Here is a 23893-nt window from a genome sequence, read left to right on the forward strand (position 1 = left end):
AGGCTCCATTCTCACAAGGATCCATTCTCATAAGGCTCCATTCTCACGTGGCTCCATTCTCACATGGCTCCATTCTCACAAGGATCCATTCTCACCTGGCTCCATTCTCACCTGGCTCCATTCTCACCTGGCTCCATTCTCACCTGGCTCCATTCTCACAAGGTTCCATTCTTACATGGCTCCATTCTCACAAGGTTCCATTCTCACGGGGCTCCATTCTCACATGGCTCCATTCTCACAAGGCTCCATTCTCACGTGGCTCCATTCTCACATGGCTCCATTCTCACATGACTCCAGTCTCACAAGGCTCCATTCTCATACGGCTCCCTTCTCACCTGGCTCAATTCTCATAAGGATCCATTCTCAAAAGGCTCTAGTCTCCCATGACTCAATTCTCACCTGACTCCATTCTCAGCTTCCCAGCTTTTGGTGTCTGTGGCTATTCAAGGCAAGCTCCTTTTTCTCATTCAGCAAGTATTTCTTGAAAACTGACTAGATGCCATACAGTATTCTCATATAAGGGAAGTGAAGAAGACAGATGTGGTTCCTGAATTCCTGAAATAGTTTACTGGAGAAGATGTCTACTGAACAAAAAGTGGTAAATGACGAATCTGTTGCAAGTATGATAAAGGAGAAGCTGAGAGAGCTAGGAAAGCTCTATCCTTGAAGGGAGTGTCAGAGACCAGGAAGACCTTTGGGGTCAGAATAATTCTCTTCCCCTTCCTGCTAAGCTGCAAAGAAGGACGCCAATGTTTTTCTTAGGAGATTCAGAACAGGCTCTCAGAGCTATTTTTATGTTAAATTTCTCATTTAAAAAACCCAGCACATGGATTTTAGAAATCATGTGGCAGACTATTAGGAAAATAGAATTAATGAACTAGGTTGAAAATGAGAATATTATAAAGTTTCCTAGTAGTTTTCTCTATAGGTGTTTCCTTCTTCATCAGCACCAGTCCTCTCCCCCCATTCATACGAAATTACATCAAATCTGCCCTGTATTTGCCCTGTCCTGATAAGTTTGAGTATTGGTGAAAATAGTCCATGTTCATCCATAGACCTTTGCCTCCAGCTGTTCACAAATTCTGGATAGTTCCTTCAAAACAGAGAGTTTATATCCTTGAGGGCTTTCATAGTTACCAACATGCAACTATACCAGCATATCCTTCTACATCTCTTTAAAAAATTTACATTTACTTCAGATGTTAAAATACTTGACCCACGAGAATCATTTGCTTTTCCATGAAATGTTGTAGCTCTGCATATTATATTTCTACCTAAAACTACAGAGAAGGGTTTGCAAAATATTTAGAGCAAGAGACCATTGTACAAACCTAATTTATGACATATTATATATGTAATAATAAAGCAGTTTTCTAATTGGAAGCTGTTTCCTCAAATAAAAACATACCATAGTAGTTTATTCCTGTAGTCCTTTTATAAAAAGCCAATTCATCAGCATATCTGAAATCTCTATACAAACTGGCAGAAAATCAAGATATTAATTTTATATGGAAGAGAAAAACCCCTAAAGATTTCCATTTAAATATCTACATCTTGTATTCATTTCAGGTTCTGATTTAAAATCAGGGGTTCAATATTTTAGGGCAGATTATAAGGCAGAATCCAGAGAATTAGATGAGACATTTTCTGACTCATATTATCTCCTTGATGAACCAAAGGCTTGCTTGCAGATTCATTTTCAGTCTGATTTCCCTGTTGGATACATCCTGGATGCCATGGTAAGAAGCCAGCAGGACAACCCTAGGGAAGAGGTTAGAAATGATGCTATCAGAGAGAGAAATGTCATAAGACAAGGATTGTAAATTGGAAACAATGAGAGAGAAGAGAGAGAGAGGGTTCACGTGCAACGCAAGGGAACACAAAATAAGAAATAAGACAGAGTATTGCCACCAACATAATTGTTTTGGTTCCTCCTATTTAAACCTTCTTTAAGACTTGTAATTAATAAGAACTGCTATTTAAGAAATTTCAGAAGGACTTTTGTAAAGTGTTGAAACAGAAAAATATTGGCTTTTCATCATCTCCAAAAAAACACAACAACATGATTTATGTACATACTTTGGAATCAAAACCCCTTTTAAGCTTCTTGGAGCTGATCATAAATACAATCTAAGCCTGATCTCTCCAAATAATAAAATAGTGAAAAAAAGGTAATGCACCTTACCGTTTAAGCACTTGGACCACATCATTAAGAATGGTTCAAGTAAGTGCTATTAAATGAGTCCTAAGAATGCAATTCGCTGAAATTTGTAGAGGATGTTTTTCTATTTAGATGCAACTGCTGATCCATCAGTAATAAGGAAACTGTGGTTGTTTTCCCCAGAATAGCGATTGCATGCCCAGAGCTGGCCACTAACCCTCCCTAACTCAGTTTCCCTTGGGACCGATGGTGCTGGTTATAGACTTTGCCTCTCAGGGGAATTCACAGCCTCCTCCCTGTACTTCCCAAGTGGAGGAAACATGAATTATATATATCAGTACTAGGATTCAATTGAGCAGGTTGCTTACTAGAAAGAGTTTTGATGGAGGTTTATATAGAGATAAATAGCAACCTAAGACTAAGGTTGCTTCTAAGGGGGAGGCATCCTTCGAGACAATCATTTTCTAGACAGAAAATAGAAAGGCTTATATATACAGCTGGTATTTACATGAATTCCTCTCACTGATGCCTGGGACTTTGGAAGGCAAACTAAGAGATGGGAGGTAAGCAGCTGTCTGTGCAGATGTTGTCAACAAATAAAATTTAGAATTCTGATCTATTATGTGAAAGCCTTTAACCAGAGACTTTTACCTAGGGATTTGGAGAAGAAGAGCATCTAACTGACTTTTAAATGCTGGTGTGTTCAAGGCTTATTCATGAGCTTCCTTCTCTATCTGTCTCTTCTCCATAAGTGAGCTCACCTAGTCCCAATCATTTAAGTGTATTCTAGGCTGAGATGTTTGTAAAATGCTTAGAACCATGCCTAGTTCATTGTTAATGCCACAAAAGTGTCAGTTATCCTTAGTATGGCCAATTCCCAGTTACAATTTCCACTGGAATGTTTGACAGGTATTTCCAAATTAAGTCCAAAATGGAATTGAAGGTTTTACTGTTCCCTCAAGCCAATCTCCCCTGTGTTGTTTTTCCATCCTTATAATAGCAACTTGACCTAATGACTCAGGCCAAAAGCTTAGGAATCATTGTTGATTCCCCTTTTTCTCTTATTCTTCACATGCAATTCATCAACAAGTCATTCTAGTCAAACCTCTAAAATAGAAAACAAATCCATCCACTTCTCTCCATCTTCACTGCCTCCGTCCTAGAACAAGGCCCTACCATTTTTTTGCCTGGAGGACTGCCATGGCCTTTTCTTTTCTTCTTTCTTTCTTTCTCTTTCTTTCTTTCTTTCTCTTTCTCTCTCTCTTTCTTTCTTTCTCTCTTTCTCTCTTTCTTTCTTTCTTTCTTTCTTTCTTTCTCTTTCTTTCTCTTTCTTTGTCTTTCTTTGTCTTTCTCTCTTTCTCTCTCTCTTTCTCTCTTTCTTTCTCTCTTTCTCTCTTTCTCTCTTTCTCTCTCTCTCTCTCTCTCTCTCTTTCTTTCTTTCTTTCTTTTTTTTTTTTTTGACAAACTCTTGCTCTGTTGCCCAGGCTGGAGTACAATGGTGCAATCTCAGCTCACTGCAACCTTTGCCTCCTGGGTTCAAGCGATTCTCCTTCCTCAGCCTCCTAAGTAGCTGGAATTACAGGCATGCGCCACGACACTTGAATATTTTTTTTTGTACTTTTAGTAGAGATGGTCACCATGCTGGCCAGCCTGGCCTCGAACTCCTGACCTCAAGCAATCCACCCACCTCAGCCTCCCAACTTTTCCTTGTTTCTTTTGCTTCCATTCTTCATTATGATCCATTCTCCACATTGTGATTAGAACTATCGCTTTAAAATGTGAATAAGGGTCAGGCTTATGGCTCAAGAATGTCATACCAGGACATTTAGCATAAAATCTAATCTCCTTCCATGGAGTACAAAGCTCAAGCCTTTTAAAATCTGACCGCCTCCAGCCTCACCCTATTCCTTGCTCACTACATTCCAAGTAAACTGGATTTCTCTTTGTTCTTTACATTTTCCCCCTGCATCGCCTTTCCTCCATCCCTTACCCCTGTTTCCCACTCACAGTGAGTCCCTTTTCAAAATTAAGATTGCAGTTTAAGTGATTAAGGCTTTCCCTGACCCCTCACCTCACTCTAAATGATCCCCCACCTTCTCTCTCCCCAAGGCAGTTTAGTCACTCCCTCATCACCATCTGAAATCATCTCTGTTTGCATATCTCCTTGCCTGTTAGTGTAAGCTCCATGAGTACAGGGGCCTGTTTTAGCTTAGGACAGTCCTGGAATAATAAAGAGGCTCATTGAATAAAAATGATTACGCACTTATCCAAAAGTCAGGTGACCTGATCACATAATCAATATATGAGGGGAGGAGGAAGGAATAAAACCATGAATCTTGTTTACAGAGAGCAGCAGCATATATGACTTGAAAGAATAACAAAAATACAAGAGGAGGAGCTTAGTGATTTACTTTGAAAAAATAGGGACTGGAAACTGCACACAGCCTCACTCTGTTGATATCTAAAGTGAAGCCCTTCAGTTGTCCATAAGATTCCATTACTTCACTGACTCAAGGACACCATTCTGGAAGTTTTGTTTTCTCTCCAAAATCATACATTTTTCATGCTCTATAGGATCGTTTTCATTATCATACAAAGATATGATTTTTCTCTTCTTAAAAGCTGAAAACAAAGAAACAAATAGCCTGACTTGCCCCATATCTCCCTATATTTTTCTGCTCCCTTTAGAAAAAAGTTGACAGAAAGGGATGTCTATTCTTGCTGCTCCAATCCCTCTCTTTATTTCTTTTTGGAATTCCTTTCCATCAGAATTTCACAACCATCGCATCACCATAACTACTGTTGAGGACCACATGTGACCTCCAGTTACTGAGTCTTTGGTCCTTGTCCTAATTTCCTATGAGTTACTCTTGGTAACTCTCTGATCTACTTCATATGCCTTTTTACTTGGCTCCTAATACTCCTTATTCTCTTGGTTACTTCTTTTTGTTACCTCCCTGACTACTTCTCAGCTCTCTTTGCTGGTTTTCCCTTTCCCTTAAACTCGAAGCATTCAAGTCTCCCAGGACTCAGAGTTTGGGTCTCTTTTCATTCCTATCTTCATTCACTTCCTTGGTGATGAAACCACCTTTGCAAAGATGATGACAGTGAGAGAAGTCTAGCATGGCTGACTCCATCTTGCTTCTAGCCTCACAGGCTGACTGTCCTCATTCCTTCCTGGGAGTAGGCCAAACTAACCATGCAAGGAACTTAGTTTGTAGTTTACTCTTGAAGAAAGGTGATAAGAGTCCCTCCCTAAAACTAACCCCCTCCTTTCTCAGGGACTGAAACTGCCTTTGTTAAGCAAATGACAGACCCTGAGACTTAGGATTTTGGAAGGGGCCTGAATTCTGTGAAGATATAGGCATTGTTAAATGATAACCAGCCATTGTTCCCTAGCTTGCTTTTCTATAATTCCTTGTTGCTGGGGAGACATATAGCCAGAGGTCACAAGATTTGTGACTTTCCCAATTGCTTCTAAAGAAAAATCACTATTGTAGAGTTTAAGATTAGTCTTTTGAAATGTTTTTCAGACTTTTGTATTCTGACAACTGATTGACTCCACCTAGACCCATGACTCATGATTTAATCAGTCCTGTGGCCCCCACCCAGAGGCTGACTTAGCCCCAGACCACTATTTTCCACATCTCTTTTATTTCATTTCTAAGCAATCAACATCATCCATTCCCTAACCCCCTGCTTGCCAAATTATCCATAAAAACTCTAGCCTCTGAGTTTGCAGGGAAGCTAATTTGGATAATAAACTGTTGTTCTTCTGCTTGGCTAGCCCTGTGATCATTAAACTCTTTCTCTACTTCAATACCACTGTCTTGGTGAATTGGTTTTATCTGTGCAGTGGGCAAGAAGAACCTGCTGGGTGATTAAAGTGACCTCATAGAGCATCATGGTTTTAGCTTCCATCTATGTATTTACAATGCCCAGATTTTTTATCTCCAGTGTGGAGATTTCTCAAATTTTGCCTGTTCATCATCTGCACTTGGATACATAATAAACCACTCAAAATTAAAATGTTCAAAACAAAACTTCTGTTTTTTGTTTGTTTGTTAAATTTCAAATCTTCCCCTCTACTGCTGCCTTCAGCTAAAAAAACATTGACTCTGTGATCCCTCCAGGGTGGGCTGGGGGCAAAACTGGGAATCTGGGATCCATCCTGCACTCTTGTTTCTTTCAACTCCCACATCCATCCTGTGGGCTCTGCTTTTAAAATACACCCAGAATCTAAAAATGTCTCTTCACTATTATCTTGGCTTATCTTTTGCCTGGATTACTTCAGTGTCATCCTTCTAATTGTTTTCCCTTTTTCCTTCCTGTCCTATTATAATTTATTTTTAGCGTGGCACCCAGTGTGATCCTTTTAAAATCCAAGTTAGCTAAAGTCACCCTTCTGCTCAAACTAGTGCTTGCCCTCTCTCTTGGGATAAAAACAAAAGTCCCCACAATGAACACTAAAGGCTTTATTTCCTAATAGACTGTAAGGTTCCTCGGAGTTTTAATGCAGTTGCTTACAATGGCATCTAGCACATTGTAGGTGATCAATAAATATTTGCTAAATCAATAAACTAAAACATAGACTTCTCAAGAAGGGAGACAGAGTAATACTTTTTGTCAATAATTTCTTAAATTTGCTCAGAAGCTCCCAGTGAGGGTAAAGTACATATAGAACTTCCAACAGAACCTCTTCTATTTTGTCTTCTGCTTATCACCTTCTGTCCTCATCTCCTAGTCCTCTTTCCCTCATTCATTCCACTCTGGAAACACTGTCCTTACCGTTTATTCAACATGTCAGGCACATTCCTGTCTTGGGACTTTTGTACTTATTGCTCCCTTTGCCTGAAACCTCCTTACCATAAATACCTGCATGGCTTGCTCCTTCACTTCTTTCAATCCTTTGTTCAAATGAATCAGCAAATTCCTTCATGACCTTTCTTTTTTAAATTTTAATCCACACTCGAACCAGCCTCTTCTTTCTTCCCTAAAATATTTACCTCCATACAACTTATCACTCTCTGGCACTCTATAATGCTACATTTTTATTTGATTAAATGTAAACTCCTTGAAGGATTTTTTTTCCTGTTTTCTGATGAATCTTCAACATTTTCATCAACACTTGGTGCATAGGAGGCTGTTAGTACGTAAGTATTGAATGAATGAGGTAATAAATACATAAACTCTGGTATAAAGGAACTGAAACCTCACTTGGATACTGGACAAGAGTTTGAAAGGCAGACAACTGAGGTACCACAAACGACATTTTTTTTTTTTTTTTTTTTGCACATGAATGCAGATTATTTCTTGTGGTTGTTGAGAGTTTGTAAGTCAGCTCACCAAACTCTTATTGCATATTGTTGAGGAATTAAGGAGAAGAAAAGATGTTCTAGAGCGGTATGAACATTTTAAAGAAGTCATTCTGATTTAAAAAACAGGGTAAAGTATAGATTCAGAAAACCTCAGATAGGTACAGTTGCTCCTGAACACAATTTTAGAATTGATCATTACAGTCTGTCTCTGTCTGCTAGAGAAAGTTTATCACCAATATCAAATATAAATATACTAGGTACAAGTTGTGTTGAACTAAATTAATTTCTTATTTGCCTTGTTGAAAACTAGAATGCCAGAGAAATGTGAGAGACAGAGTATATTTGCATTTTAGCAAGTTGCTGATGAAAAACCTCCCATTATTTTCTCATGGATAAAATGGGGGAAAAATAAGCTAGACTTGACATAATTAGATGAATTAATGACTTGTTTAACAATTAAAATAACTGATATCATCCTAGGTAAAATTTCCCTCAAAAGTTTTAATGAGTTCTCCATGTTTTGGTGAGCATTCTCCATTTTTCCCTTCTCAAAGTAGGGATCAGTGGTACTCTGTGGACCTCCCCTTGGTCTTAAATCGTTTACCAATGACTTTATCTATATTAAATTTTCAGATGACATTTGGTTGGGAAGAATAGCAAGTATATTGGTTGGCACAATCTGAATCCAATACAATTCAGATTGGTTTGGAAGACAAGCTGCCTTTAATAAGACTGAGTAAGCAGGATCCTGCAGAGTTTAAACAGCTGCCTACACCCATGTTAGATGGCAAAGACATAGCTTAGTAGAAGCCCATGTGAAAAACATTACAAGTTTCATTGAGGAAGGTGGAGGTAAAGTTGCTACAAAAAGTAGACTCCACAGATGGCAGATCAGACTACTGGGACAGTTGTATTCCGTGTGCCATTTCTCGGCCACCCACTAGGATATTATCTTTGCTTGCATGGAAAAATGACTCAGTTTCATGTCAGTGTCCTAGGGTGTAGGAAGAAGAATGTACAAAAAAAGGGAGAATCTTTTTTCCTTTTAAAAATTATTTTAAATTTTACTATATAGTAAAATTCACTTTTAGGAGTATACAGTCCTATGAGCTTTCAACATCTGCGTAAATTTTAGAAATGACCACTCTTGGTTATCTGGCCAGAGAACACAGGCTTCTCTTGGAGCTTCCTCTTTGTGGTTCCATTTTTGAGCTGCCCTAGAACCCAAGCCATCACATAACAGAGGTACCAACACGTCAACAACAACAATAACAATATTGCTGGGTTGATTTTAAGTCCTGAGCTTCCTATCCAGTCCTGTTTTTATGCACTTTTCAGAGTTCTCTGACAGTTGTTTTATGCATTTTGTCCAGGATTTTTAGTTGTAACAAGTAGGGGAATATGGGGTATGGGGTGTGCTTACTGCATCTTAACTAGAATCAAACCTCATGATTTCCCCTTAAATGCATGGAGTGACACTCTTCAACTCACTTCTACTGGTGAGAGCTTATTAACAGGGTCATACTTAACAGCAAGGGAGGCTGGAAAATGAGTCTTCCAGCTGCAGGTGATGGTACAAGCTAAAGTTCTTTTACTAGGAGTGAAGGAAGAACAGATTTTGGAGGACTCTGGCAGTCTGACACAGGGTATAAGTGAAGAACACATTCAATTTGGCTTGAAATAATATGAAGGCTAACAATATCTTGTGCTACATGTTTACGAGTCTAAAGCAGCAGAAAAGGATGAAGTCTTCCTCCCTCCATTTCATGTTGGACTCCAACATAATAGATGTTATAGACCAAAGTTAGGATCACACAAATCACTATACGTATAACTGCAAAAGAGATGACTACAAACTAGATCAGAATGCAGACAGTGGGAAGAAAATTTCTTTGGCAAAAACTATAACCTTCATTTTCAGCCTACCAAGCAGAGCTTCCATAAAGCCATTTGGAAAGCTTCAGTGTGTGCTCATTACAACTGTGAGTCAGGAAAGTGGGTATCTGACTAATACCTGGGGCTAGAGGTGGCTGCATAAGACCATTTGATACACCCAAAGTTTAGTAAAACAACGGTGGGACATATAGAGGAGAGAGTGTTGATGCGAGGTTATCTTGAATCTGTCTACCTAGAAGACAGAAAGGACCTTAGCTCAGGAACATGGAGAATGCTGAATTCTAAGGGCTGTGGAAGGGTCTCAAGCAACAACAGTCAAGACAACAAACTGAATTAGAGAGAGGTGATAGGGTCAAAAGATTTTCAGAAAAGAAGTCTCCAGGGATGAAATTCTCAACAAAAGCACACAAATCTACCCACATAAGAAAAAAAAAAAAAAAAAAAAAAAAAAAAAAAAAAAAACCATTAAACATCTACCAAACACAGACGGAATAAAGCCAAGTTATGATTCAAGACTTTTTCTTTCCTCTTACTCACTCCAACTCTGAAAAGGTCAGAAATTAGCTAGCAAGCAAAGAAACAGATCAGAAGCCAACTACCGCCAACACCACCACTACCACCACCTTCCCCATACATGCAACCACTACCCTTTTCCTACTGTGGCCTTCAACTTTGAGCTGAGGAAGTGGAGAAGATAGATATAATGTTATATCAGACTGACAGTTTTAATTAATAACTTGGATGGAGCATTTTAATTGCTGAACTAAACTATGTGACTAAAATTGATGTTAGGGACATCTATTATCTAAGAGCAAGAAAAGTATCATGGTTTTTTATTATATATAGAGAAAGTTTACCCTCTCTGATCACATTTTAAAGGGAACATAGGAGACAAAATAGTGTTGCATTTTAGTCGTGCCACAAATTGTACTTCATCAATGTACCAATGACAAGTATGCAGTATTTCAGAGGAAAAAGAGAAAATTTGCTCTTATTTCCTCATATAAAAATTTTAACAATTTGTGGGCATTGTACACTAAGAGGAATATAGAAAGGATTCATTTTCATCAACAGAACCATAAAGAGATTCAGAAAAGTTATGTTACTATTTTCTCAAGCTGAAGGACTGTCATGGGGTAGAAAGATTAACTTTGCTCAGTAGTCTCACAGATCAACTAGGTGGAAGCTTCAAAGCATCCTATATTTAATTTAAGGAAGACTTCTTTAGTTATCCTGGGTCCCCACAGATAGAATGGGCTGCCTTGAAAGGTGGTGAACTCTGCATCATTGGAGATGCTCAAGTTTCACTGGATGATGTGTTAAGGTTGTTTATAGACAAGATCTGAACACTAGGAGGAAGGTTGAGTTGATGATCTTTAAGGTCCTTTCCAACTTTAAGATCATGGTGTTCTATAATCTCTTTGTCCAACTGTGCTTATACATTTTAGAAACTGTAATATTAAGTTTCAAACACTGAGTTAAATTTAAAAGTACATATAATCTCTTATGTAACAAGCATCTACTCTCTCTGATCATTTCTGTCTATTTGAGTCTTATAGGAAGCTGGCCAACTGGAAAGAAACTCTAGCAGGTTTTAAATAACATGAAACCCATAACTAAAAAATCCCTTGAATAATGACAGTATGGCTATGTCTAAATGATAATTAAATTTATGGCTTGTTTTGTACCACAAACAAGAAACTCCCCAGCTTCCCTCTACTTCCTTTGCTGCTCTCTCTGTCAGTCACCCTCTCCCAGTCATCCACTAGCTCTTTGCAACTCAACACACAGAGAGAAAAATAAATCTTTATTCAGCGTGTCCAGGCATTGTCTGGGTACATCTTTCTGGAATACAGCAGAGAAAGCACAGCTGCTCCTGGCTAAAGATGCTGCATGGGGTTTCATGTGCTTGCTTGTTCTTTTTAAGAGTTGTTTATGCCAATGGCTCTTACATTTTTCTCAGATTCCACAACAGTGGGGAGCACATGGTGGGTGCTCAGTGAACAGAGAAACAGTGATTGCCTCTTCTTTTCATCTCTCACTTTGGGGAGCTACTGAGAGAGAACCAGATTAGTTTTGCAAACATCACAGGTTTTAAGAGTGTTGGGCATTGCTTTCATCTTCAAATATTTACTGACCATGTGGATTATAAAGACAAACCACATAAGATCCCTGCCATTACCATGTCAGTAATCTAGTTAGGGAGATAAATTATGGACAAATAGCCATAATTTTAAAAAAGTATGAGTGAGATAAATATTGTGGGTAGAAGATTAGGACCTCAGCAGTAGAGGGACATTAAGGATTTGTGAGGTCAAACTCCTCCTCCTCCTCCTCCTCCTCCTCCTTCTTCTTCTTCCTCTTCCTCCTCCTCCTCTTTATAAGGATGGAGTTTCACTTTTCTCACATAGGCTGGAGTGCAGTGGCACAATTTCAGCTCACTGCAACCTGTCTTCTGGGTTCAAGTGATTCTCCTGCCTCAGCCTCCCGAGTAGCTGGCATTACAGATGTCTGCTACCACACTTGGCTAATTGTTTTTTGTATTTTTAGTAGAGATGGGGTTTTGCCATGTTGGCCAGGCTGGTCTCGAACTCCTGACCTCAGGTGATCCACCTACCTCAGCCTCCCAAAATACTCTCCTTTTTATAGTTAGGTAAACTGAGGTCTCTTCAAGTCTCCTGCCCTCTTGAGTACTTCCATCTCCCGATTGCTTGATGTTCCATCCCTTCACATGACTGACATTGTTGCTGGCCTTCCCAGCAGCCATTTGTTTCTGCTTGCTGACATGATTTTGTTGTTTGTGTAGCAATGTACCGAGCCCACGGGATGAGTTATAGTTGGTTTAAGGCATAAGTATCCCATTTTTCTTTGTCAATGATTGATATAGAGATGAGAGAGTGACAATGAGGTTTTCTTTCTTTCTTTTTTTTTTTTAACTTTTATTTTAGGCTCGGGGTACATGTGCGGGTTTGCTACAGGGGCAAATTGCATGTCACTGGGCTTTGCTGTACAGATTATTTCATCACACAGGTAGTGAGCATATTACCTGATATTTAGGTTTTTCATCCTCACCCCCCTCCCACCATCTGACTCTTAAATAGGCCCCATTGTCTGTTGTTCCCTTCTTTGTGTCCCTGTGCACTTAAAGTTTAGCTGCCACTTATAAGTGAGAACATGCAGTATTTTTTTTTTGTTTGTTTCTGCATTAGTTCACTTAGGATAATGGCCTCCAGCTCCATTGATCTTGCTGTGAAGGACATGATCTCATTCTTTTTTATGGCTGCATAGTATTCCATTGTTTATATGTATCACGTTTTCTTTATCCATTGATATCCTAAATGCCATTGATGGGCATTTAGGTTGAGTCCATGTCTTTGCTATTGTGACTAGTGCTGTGATAAACATATAAGTGCCTGTGTTTATGGTAAAATGATTTCTATTCCTTTAAGTATATGCCCAATAATGGGATTGCTGAGTCAAATGGTAATTCTGTTTTAAGTTCTTTGAGAAATCATCAAACTGCTTTCCACAATGGCTGAACTAATTTACATTCCCACCAGCAGTGTATAAGTGTTCCCTTTTCTCCACACCCTTTTCAGCATCTGTTATTTTTTGACTTTTTAATAATAGCCATTTTGACTGTATCTGGTGTGAGATGGTATCTTAGACAACGAGATCTAAGGAAGTCAGCTTAAGGCTTCTGGGAAAGTTTTCATTCCTGATTTAAAAAGATAGGTAAATGAGAAAGCTTTATTACTTTTTTTCACTTCATTTCAAAGGTAAATGCTGATGTCTGAAGATGTGAAACTTGGAGCTGGGACAGATATACTTGTGCCATAAGGGGAGATATTGCTGACCATGGTAAATGACAGATTGGTAGAATCAGAGGAGTCCAGGACCAACCTCTGTCTAGATTTCTCGTTAGATAATGATAAATGTCCTTTTGGTTTAATTCTACGTGTGCTTTACTTTATTTGCGACCAGAAATATTGCTTACTTCTTCTTCTTCTTCTTTTTTTTCATCTTATGTAACTCTTCCTCCTATTGCTGTCTTCCCTTCTTACTCACTTTACTGGGATTTCTGGAATGTGGCTTCCATTGTAAATAATTCTGAAGTCATCACAAGAAAACCTCTCATCTCTTTGCCTAACCTACACCCCAGCTCTCCTCAGAGGGCACTGACTCTTTTGTAGCCCTTTCAGAGAATCATATCATTCTCTGCTCTCCACATGTCACAGGGGTCAAAGGTAAGGATGTCATTATCCTAGATGCCTATTGCCTGGTAGACCATTAATTCTCTACTATTATGAGAAAAAATCCCTCCTCCTTTGAGAAGGCAGGAGGAAACAGATTGTGATTATACCTGATTATGCCTAATAATAAGTACCATCTGGCTAAGACATCCTCTACCCCTGAATGTTGTTGCCACATTCCCCATCCTCCTGAGTAACTCCTTCACATCTCTTTTCTGAAGTCTCCAGCATCTGGTTTGCAGGCTTCCTTTTTTTTTTTTTTTTTCCTCCAAATACTCCCATTACCATGGGTGATTTTGACATCAATATAGATGACCTTTCCAATATTTGGGTTCCAGGAGACGTGTTCAGCTTCTCACTGAAATAGTCCTTTCATTATGTACAGTACTAATACAGTAATTTAAAACATGTGAGCAAATTCTTGGACACCTCACCAATCAAGAGCACAGATTTATATCCCCCATCTTTGCACTGGACTGGCCTGAGTGACTCCCTATTAATCAACAAAATACAGTGGGAATGATGCTTTGTGACATTTGAGGCTAGGTTAGAAAATCTATGCAGCTTCTGCCTGGTTCTCTTTGGGGTGCTCATTTGGTGGGAAGCTAGTCTCCATGCATGAAGCCCAACTACTCTCAGACAGCATATTGAGGAGGCCTTGAGTGGGTGCTACAGTCAACGGTTCCAGCTAAGCCCCAGCTGACAGAGAGCATCATCAGTGGACAGCCTTGTTAGGAAGCCATTCTGGACATTTAGTTGCACTTTCAGATGATTCCATCCCCTAGTCATTGAGTTACCCACAGCTTTTAAGTCTTTTCAGCTGAGGCCTTAAATATCATGGAGCAGAGGAAAACCACACCCACTGTGCTCTGTCTGGAATTCTGGCACACAATTTGTGAATGTAATAAGATGGTTGTTTTAAGTTATTAAGTCTTGAGATAATTTGTCATGCAGTGACAGCCATCAGAACCACTGCCACTGACTGAGGCACAGTGGCTCATGCCTGTAATCCTACCACTTTGGGAGGCCGAGGTGGGAGGATCACATGAGGCCAGGAGTTCGAGACCAGCCTGGTCAACATGGGAAAACCCTGTCTCTACTGAAAATACAAAAACTAGCCAGGCATGGTGGTGCACGTCTGTAATCCCTGCTACTCAGGAGGCTGAGGCATGACAATTGCTTGAGCCTGGGAAGTGGAGGTTGTACTGACTCAAGATCATGCCACTGTACTCCAGCTTGGGTGACAGAGCAAGACTCTGTCAAAAAAAAAAAAAAAAAAAAAAAAAAAAAAAAAAAAAAAAAAACATTAAAATTCTCAAGAGAGGACCTTCCAAAGCAGGGAGGCAGGACAGAACAGATTGTGATTATATCTGATGATGTCTAATAAAGGCGACCAGTTTTTGAATGCTACCATTGTGCTAGGCACTATGGTTAGGTTAAGAATGTGGACTGATGTCAAACAAACACGGGTTCAAATGTCTATTCTGATACTTGTCAGGTGCCAATAGCACTCAATTATATACTGTATCTTATTTAATCTTCAAAACTATTCTATGTGATGGGTGATTTTTTCTCATTTTACAGATGAGAAAACCGAGGCTAAGAAATGAAAACAGGCTTTTTGCTCAGTTGAGTGATTTTGAGCAAAAAGCTTATTTACATTTCTGAGTCTCAGTTTCCTCAACAAGTAGCTGTTATTTTGATAACCCAGGAATAATATGGTGTGTATAAGGAAGAGGTGAGAAATGAAATCATAATGAAAGGAGGAAGTATAGTTATAGAACCTTAAATATTGAGCAAAGGAGTTTAAAATGTGGGGAAACTATAAATTTTTTTTTTAATTTCAAATAAATAGGTCCTTGTTTATCAATTTAATCTTCTAATTATGTGTGAGAGTGGCATTAGCCTTCTAAAATTACGTTTCAGACACACTATGATATTCATTAACTTCATTTATAAATATTTAGTTTAGGAATATTTCAAGTATAAAGCAAAGTACAGAAAAAAATGATGTATTTGTCACTAAGAACCATTCCTCCTTCCCCTTGCTAATATTTATAACCACCTTTATGTTTTAGAAGATGAACTCGGTAGAGTGGTGCAGAATGAAAGGTAGAATCCCAGAACAGGGAGGGGAGTTGGGGTATTTTAATTCTAGAATTACTGGGAGGTAATGTGGCTATGATTCAAAGATGGGTGGGAGACTGGCTGAGAAGGTGTGGGTGTGACCCCTTAAAGGAAAACTTGACAGGCTTTGATATTCTGAGAGACCTAGGGTCAAATTCCCTTTCCCAGCCCTCAACTTCATATCGTTAATCATTTCTCCTTTTGTTTGGGAAAAAAAATGAAATTGACAAAGTGTGACTACTAAGCAAGTTACACTAAGATGTGTGAGCAATTTTGTCAGAAATATAAATTCTGCATATTGCAGTAAAGGAAACATGGAATGTTTGCCAAGTTCTTGTGAGAAATCTGTCTAAAAATTGTGCCAGCTTGCTAAATATAGAGTTGCTACAAAGAACAGAGCCAACCTGCCCGTTAAACCCACCTCGAGTGAGATAATGGAGTTATGTTATGCTGGATCTTACCCCATCAACTTCTTCTACCCCTAGTGAGTTGGGAGTGGGATTAGGGCATCTTTCTTCCCTTGAACCACAGTTTCCCAGTGTCTGTAGCTGCCCCTTTCCACAAAAGGTGGCAGGAAGCATCCATAGGTCCTCACACATCTGAGAAAAGAAGAAACGCCATAGTCACATGGCTGAAACCAGGTCAGGCACCATCTGTATATTAATATTTTTCCAATTAAATAGTTAAGAAAGAGCAGTAGAGAAACTCTCTGAATGCTCTCATAGTGTTCCAAGATTTCTGTCTTGGTTCCAAGATTTCTGGGTTGGGTAAAAGAGGCATGTGTAGTTTGGGATATCATGGAGATAAGCAAGCGAATCCCTGCTTGGGAAGGTGATTTGAGTCCTTGTGCAAGCCTGCATCTGATGAGCACTAGATCTGAGAGAAGGGCTGCTTGTGGAAGAAGGGGATGGAAAACCACTGGAGTGGATTAAATTGTGTCTCCCTCAAAGACATATTCAAGTGCTAACCATTGGTACCTGTGAAAGTGTCCTTATTTGGAAATATGATCTTTGCAGATGTAATTAAAGATGTCAAGATAAGATCATTGTGGATGTAGGTGGACCCTAAATCCAAGACTGGTGTCCCGCTAGTAGAAAGGAGAGAGATATTTGAGACATAAAAACACAGAGACACAAAGAAGTAGGTGTTGTGAAGACAGAGGCAGAGATTGGAGTGAAGTGTCTACAAGTCAAAGAACACTAAGATTTACTGGTAACTATCAGAAGCTAGGAGCCAGACATGAATAGCTTCTCTTTCAGAATCTCCAGAAGGAACCAACCCTGATGACTTGAGTTTGGATTTTTGGCCTCTGCAAATATTAAAGGATGCACTTCTGTTGCTGTGTGCAACCCAGTTGGTGGTAATTTGTTAGGGCAGCCTCACTTTAAACTAGTACAACCACCTACACACACACACACACACACACACACACACACACACACACACACACACAAAGACCTAGGACTAGGAGAGGGAACCTTGGTAGGTCTAGAACATGGCAGCATTAGCCACCACATAGGGCTATACTAATTTAAACTAGTTATGGTTAAATAAAATTAAAAATTCAATTCCTCAGTTGCGCTGGCCACAATAACAGTGCTCACAGCCACATGTGGCTCACAGTTACCACATGGGTCAGCGCAGATAGAGAACATTCCTGTCACTGCAGAAAGTTCCCCTGGATTGTGCTGCTCTAGACAGTAATTGCTGTAAAACCCACAAATCAAGGTTCCATCTTTATGGGCAAGCAGCATGCTTGGGGACCATTGGCTCAAATCTATCTTTTCACTCACACCTGCACCAGAAGATAGCAGTTATCGCTGGTAGTCACTTTTGATTATGAAGGAACAACAGCAGCTAGATGTAAATATAGTGCAACCACCTGTCTCAGGTTTCCTCCCACACACCGCCTTCCAAAACAACAAACATATTAAATGGTGGTATTGATAGACAGTTATCTCCCATGCCAACATCCCAAATCATTAGGATGGAAGCTATCAAATACGTTGTTGTTATCTATGAATGCTAGGCGAGTCATACTCAGGTGAATATATTTACTCAATGCCCTTTCTTGTATAATTCTGTTTCCTTTAAAAATTTTTAGAGGGATCACCACCCCCACCTTATGCAATATACACTCAGGTGGGCTTCGTGGTTATTGAGAACAGCAGGAGCTCCTTGATTGGAAAACTAAGGAAAGATTTTTAACAGGGGAGTGATGTGATATACACAGGTGTGATATATTTTCCCCAGATGGTGAATCTGGCTTGATGTTAGGATGATTTGAAGGGGTAAAGACCGGTGGCTTGGTGGTCTTGATGGAAACGGGAAAGAAATTATGCTCTGAATTGCAAAAGCTGTCGTCACTAAGATCCACCTGTTCAGAGCTATCTTTAGCTGCATTTGGGAACAATTTATCTACATAACCTTTTTCTCCCTTACTTCTCTTCCCTCCAGGCACAGATGAGGAGGAATTTGCAACATTAAGATGAGAAACAGCATTACAGGATTGTGTGTGTGAGTGTGTGTGTGTGTGAGAGTATGTGTGTGTGAGTGAGTGTGTGTTTGTGTGTGTATGAGAAACAGAGAGAACAATGGGATATACATATATAAGTGTCATAGAGCATTTGGTTGGTTACAGATATTATGAATAGACCCCAAATGTATCATCCCTTTAATCCTAAATCCTTCCCTTAGAACAGCTAGCTTTCCCCCTAAGAACGTCATGTACAACTGTGCCTTCACCTTTTGTCCATACACTTTACTCTGCTTGGATGCTATGTCTTGTCTTCTTCCTGTGGCAATTCCACATTTACAAAGCCAGCACATAGTTCACCGCCTGTAGAAAGCTTTCTTCCATCGTCCTCCTCTCCTTTCAGAAGATATTATTGCCTCTTCTGGTTTTCCCTCACTACTGTCCATCATTCTCATTTACCATGCAGAATCTGAGCTAGTTGCATTGTTATTGTTTTCTTTATTTTTCATCTGCAGAATTTATTCCTGCACTGTCCTCAGTGGACACTCAAAGAAACCAGGCCTAAAGGAGATGTCAGCTGGGCAAGGTTGACTTGGAAGATGAATGGGAAGTTGGTGCCCAACTTCAGCCATTGTCTTAATTGGTTTATGACTTAGAGGTGGCATGTCATTGTATATCCAAATAAATTACTCATCATAAGTAAGAGATCCCTTCATTCCCCTCACCCCTCAACATGCATTGCCTCAGTTATTTCATCTGCCCATCTCTATTGCGGTCTTAGTCAGTGGAACCCCACTCTGCTTAATTTCAAGCCAGAAATCTGAGTATGATCCTTAATTTTGCTCCTCTGTCTTTATGTTTCCTATTCTCATATCCGATCCATCAGCACAAATAATCAACACTATCCTCAAATAATGTCTTCTTCTCACCCTCTCCACAACCATACCTTGGCTACCCACCAGTATCTTTTGCATGAGTTACAGCTATTGACTCTTAACTGGTCTTCCATGTCTGCTCTCGACTGGATGACCAGACTGATAGTTTAGAAATGTAGTTGGGACTGGGCATGGTGGCTCACACCTGTAATTTCAGCACTTTGGGAAGCCGAGGCAGAAAGATTGCTTGAGGCCAGGGGTTTGAGACCAGCCTGGAAAATATAGTAAAACCCCAGCTCTACAGAAAAATTTAAAAATTAGCCAGGCATGGTGGTGTGTGCCTGTAGTCCTAGGTACTCAGGAGGCTGAGGTGGGTGGATCGCTTGAGTCAGGATTTTGAGGTAACAGGAAGCTATGATTGTACCACCACATTCCAGCCTGGACAGCAGAGCAAGACCCTGTCTCTAAAATATAAAAATAAGAATAATATGACTGGGCGTGGTGGGTCACACCTGTAATCCCAGCACTTTGGGAGGCCGAGGCGAGTGGATCATGAGGTCAGGAGTTGAAGACCAGCCTGGCCAATATGGTGAAACCCGTCTCTACTAAAAATACAAAGATTACCTGGACTTGGTGGCACACACCTGTGGTCCCAGCTACTCAGGAGGCTGAGGCAGAAGAATCACATGAACCCGGGAGGTGAAGTTTGCAGTGAGCTCAGATCCTGCCACTACACTCCAGCCTGGGTGATAGAGTGAGACTCTGTCTCAAAAAATAATAACAATGTTAATATTAATAATCATAATAGAAACATCTTTGGGAAATTTCACTTCCTAGTGAAACATTTTAACAGCTTCCCACCATCCTTTGAACAAAATTGAAATGCCTGATCATGCCTCTGAGACCCTGTGCTAGCCTGACTGCTTCCCAGCTCATCCTGTTGGTCTCTCTCCCTCATTCACCAGGCTCCTCAGAATCAAGTTTCTTTCTTCACTCCAAGTTTTGCACAGATTCCTTTGATTGGAACAGTCTTCCCTCTGCTCTTGAAGGATTGGTTACTTCTCACATGTAGGTAGGGATCAGTTTCTATGGAACTTTTTCAGAGAGGCCTTACCTGACCCTCACTAAGGAAGGTTCCCTTTCCACAACTTATTTTGTTTCCTACACAGTGCTCACAGCATTTGTCATGAATTCAGATATTGTTCAGTTGGCTATTGTCTACTCTCCAAGCGGGCCCCTCAGCTCCACAAAGACAGAGATCATGGCTATGATGTGCATTCAGTCACCAGCACAGTGCCTGGTACAAAGCATGTGCTCTATAAAATATGTATTGAATGAGTGGATGAATGAGTGAATATTTGGACTCTTCTTACAATTCATTAGTGATCATAATCTTTCTCATGCTTTAATACTTTCCTCAAATGTCACTTCTGCATAAAGACTCCAATTCCCCTATTCAAAATGAAGGTTTACTTTGAGCTCCCGTGTTGTTTGTTTAAAGCTTTGATGTTAAGAAGCAATATATGAAGTAGTTGAGAGGGCAAGCTTAAGAGTAAGCAAAACTTGGGTTGAATCTTTGTCTAGCATTTATCACCTTTATGATCTACTTGAGCAAGTAACTTAAACTCTCTGAGTTTTGATTCTGTTATACCAGGAAAAATATTTTCAACTTTATTGGTATAAGGTGCTTGGTACATGGAAGGAGACTTATTGATAGTTGATAGCTGCTATTACATTGGTTCATAATTTTAATGTATCTTTATGTAAACATTTTGAAAGCAAGAATAGTGAGCATTGAGCATTAAACAGCATTACTGAAGGCATTTCATATCTGTAGATCAGGTGAAAAGCAGCTTGATATTAAAAAATATCCCAGGTTCTGGAGTCATAAAAATCTTGTATCAATCCCTAGCTTTACTATTAATTGACTCTGACCTTGTGTAAATTTATTATCTTTTGGAAGTTTAGCTTTCTTATATAATAGGAGTGATGCTAACTATCTTAACAGGGGTGTTGTGAAGATTAAATATAACATATACAAAGGTTAGGGAACAATGTCTAATCATAGCTGCATAAAATACCTTTAACACTTGATCTATTTCACTCAACCACGACAGAAATCTAGCAAAATAAACATGATCAAATCTGACATGCCTAATGATGCTAGCAGAACTCCTGTCAATTTCTTAAAGCAGCCAATTTTACCAAAATTTGACAATAAAGAATTTTCTCAAATTGATGAATCCAGTGTAAAGGTCTGGGCGCTTCTCCAGTGTCTGCCCATCTGTTCTAGGTAGTCGCCTCAGTCACCCTTGCAATAACGGTGGGTTCAAGGTGAACTCTGGCTGGGACTGAATTAGCACTAAAATAGAGTGTGGCAATGGTTCCTAATCAGCTGGTTGAATTGTTTTCTTGGAGAGACATCTGTGAAAGCTGAAGGCATATAGAACACAAAGCTTTCTTTAAATGAGAACAATAAAAAACTTACTCCTCTAGGGAATGGTATTCAAACATTCCTAGTGTTCAATTAAGGAAAGAAACGCATGCATAAAAATATTAATACACAGTTTTCACATATTTCCTAAGAAGAACTTTGATTGGCTTGAATAGTGTTCCCCCATAAGTTATGTCTACCCAAAACCTGTGAATATAATTTTATTTGAAACCTTATTTAGAATCTTATTTGGACCCTAGTCTTTGCAGACATAATCAAGTTGTGATCAGACCATACTGGATGAAGGTAGATCTTAAGTCCAATATGACTGCTTCTTTATAAGAAAAGAGAAATTTGAAAACAGGCACACAGGCATAATGGGAAGATGGTCATGTGAAGATGAAGGCAGAGATCAGAGAGGTGTTGCCACAAGACAAGGAATGCCAAGCATTGCCAGCAACCACCAGAAGCTAGAAGAGGATTCTTCCCTAGTGCCTTCAGTGGGAGCATGGTCCTGTTGACCCTTTGATTCCAATGTGTGTCCTCAAGAACTGTGAGAGATCATGAGATACCACCTTACTCCTGCAAGAAAGGCCATAATTAAAGAGTTAAAAAATAATAGATGTTGGTATGGATGTGGTAAAAAGGAAACACTTTTACTTTTCTGGTGGGAATGTAAACTAGCATAACCACTATGAAAAAGAGTATGAAGATTCCTTAAAGAACTATAACTAGAACTACCATTCAATCCAGCAATCCCACTACTGGGTAACTACCACAAAGAAACCATTATGTGAAAAAGATACACACACATGCATGTTTATAGCAGCACAATTCACAATTGCAAACATATGGAACCAATCTAAATGTCCATCAACCAATGAGTGGATAAAGAAAATGTGGTATATATACACCATGGAATACTACTCAACCATAAAACAGAATGAAATAATGGCCTTTGCAGCAACTTGGATGCAGCTGGTGGCCATTATCCTAAGTGAGGTAACTCAAGAATGGAAAACTAAACATCGTATGTTCTCAGTTATAAGTGGTAGCTAAGCTATGAAGATGCAAAGGCATAAGAATTATATAATAGACATAATAGACTTTAGGGACTTGGGTGGAAGGGTGGTAAGGGATAAAAGACTACATATTGGGTGCAATGTACACTACTTGGGTGACAGGTACACCAACATCTCAGCAATTGCCACTAAAGAACTTATCCAGGTAACCAAAAAACACCTGTACCCCCAAAACTTTTGAAAATAATTACAAAAACGAACTGTGAGAGAATACATTTCTGTTGTAAGTTATCTCGTTTGAGGAGATTTGTTACAGCAGCCCTAGTAATCTAATACAGGCTGAAATCTGAGTATAAGACCGTGAACTCTGCTGGATACTAATTCTGTATCTTTGAACAAGCTCTCCAAGCCTCAATTTTCTTATTTAAAACGTTTTGTATCAAAGTCGGATAAGGAAAATACAAGAAAAACATTACAGACCAATTTCCCTGATAAATATAGATGTAAAAATCCTCAAAAAATTACTAGCAAACTGAATTCAAAGCACATTAAAGGGATCATATACCATGATCATGTGGAATTTATCCCAGGGATTCCAGGATGGTTCAACATAAGCAAATCAGTGAATGTGATATACCACATTAATAGAATGCAGGGTAAAAATCACATAAGCATCTCAGTAGATAAAGTCTTTAACAAAGTTTAACACCCTTTCATGTTGAAAACACTCAACAAATAAAGTATGGAAAGAATGTACCTCAACATAAAAAAGGCCATATATGACAAACCTGAAGCTAACATCATCAAATTCAACAATGAAAAACTAAAAACTTTTCCTCTAAGATCAGGAACAAGTAAATAATGCCTACTCTTGTCTCTTCTATCAACGTAACACTGAAAGTCCTAGTCAGAGCAACTAGGGAAGCAAAATAAATAAAAGGCATCCAAATTGGAAAGGAAGAAAAAAATTATGTTCACAAATGGCATGATCTCATAGTTAGAAATATACATACATTTTTCTGTATTTTAACAAGGAAGTATCTGAAAAGAAAATTCAGAAAATAATTCTACTTAGAATAGCATTAAAATAATAAAATAGAAATAAACGTAGCCAAGGAGGTAAAAGACATATGCTAAAAACTGCAAAACACTGATGAAAGAAATTAAAGATGACACAAATAAATGGAAAGACATCCTGGGTTTATAAATTGGAAGATTTAATATTGTTAAAAAGTCCATTTTCCACAAAGCGATCTATAGATTCAGTGCTATTTCCATCAGAATCCCAAATAGTATTATGCAAAATATAGGAAAAAAATCCTAAAAGTCAT

The sequence above is a fragment of the Rhinopithecus bieti genome, unplaced genomic scaffold, assembly GCF_001698545.2.
Source record: "Rhinopithecus bieti isolate Rb0 unplaced genomic scaffold, ASM169854v2 scaffold_23405, whole genome shotgun sequence".
NCBI classification, from domain to species: domain Eukaryota; kingdom Metazoa; phylum Chordata; class Mammalia; order Primates; family Cercopithecidae; genus Rhinopithecus; species Rhinopithecus bieti.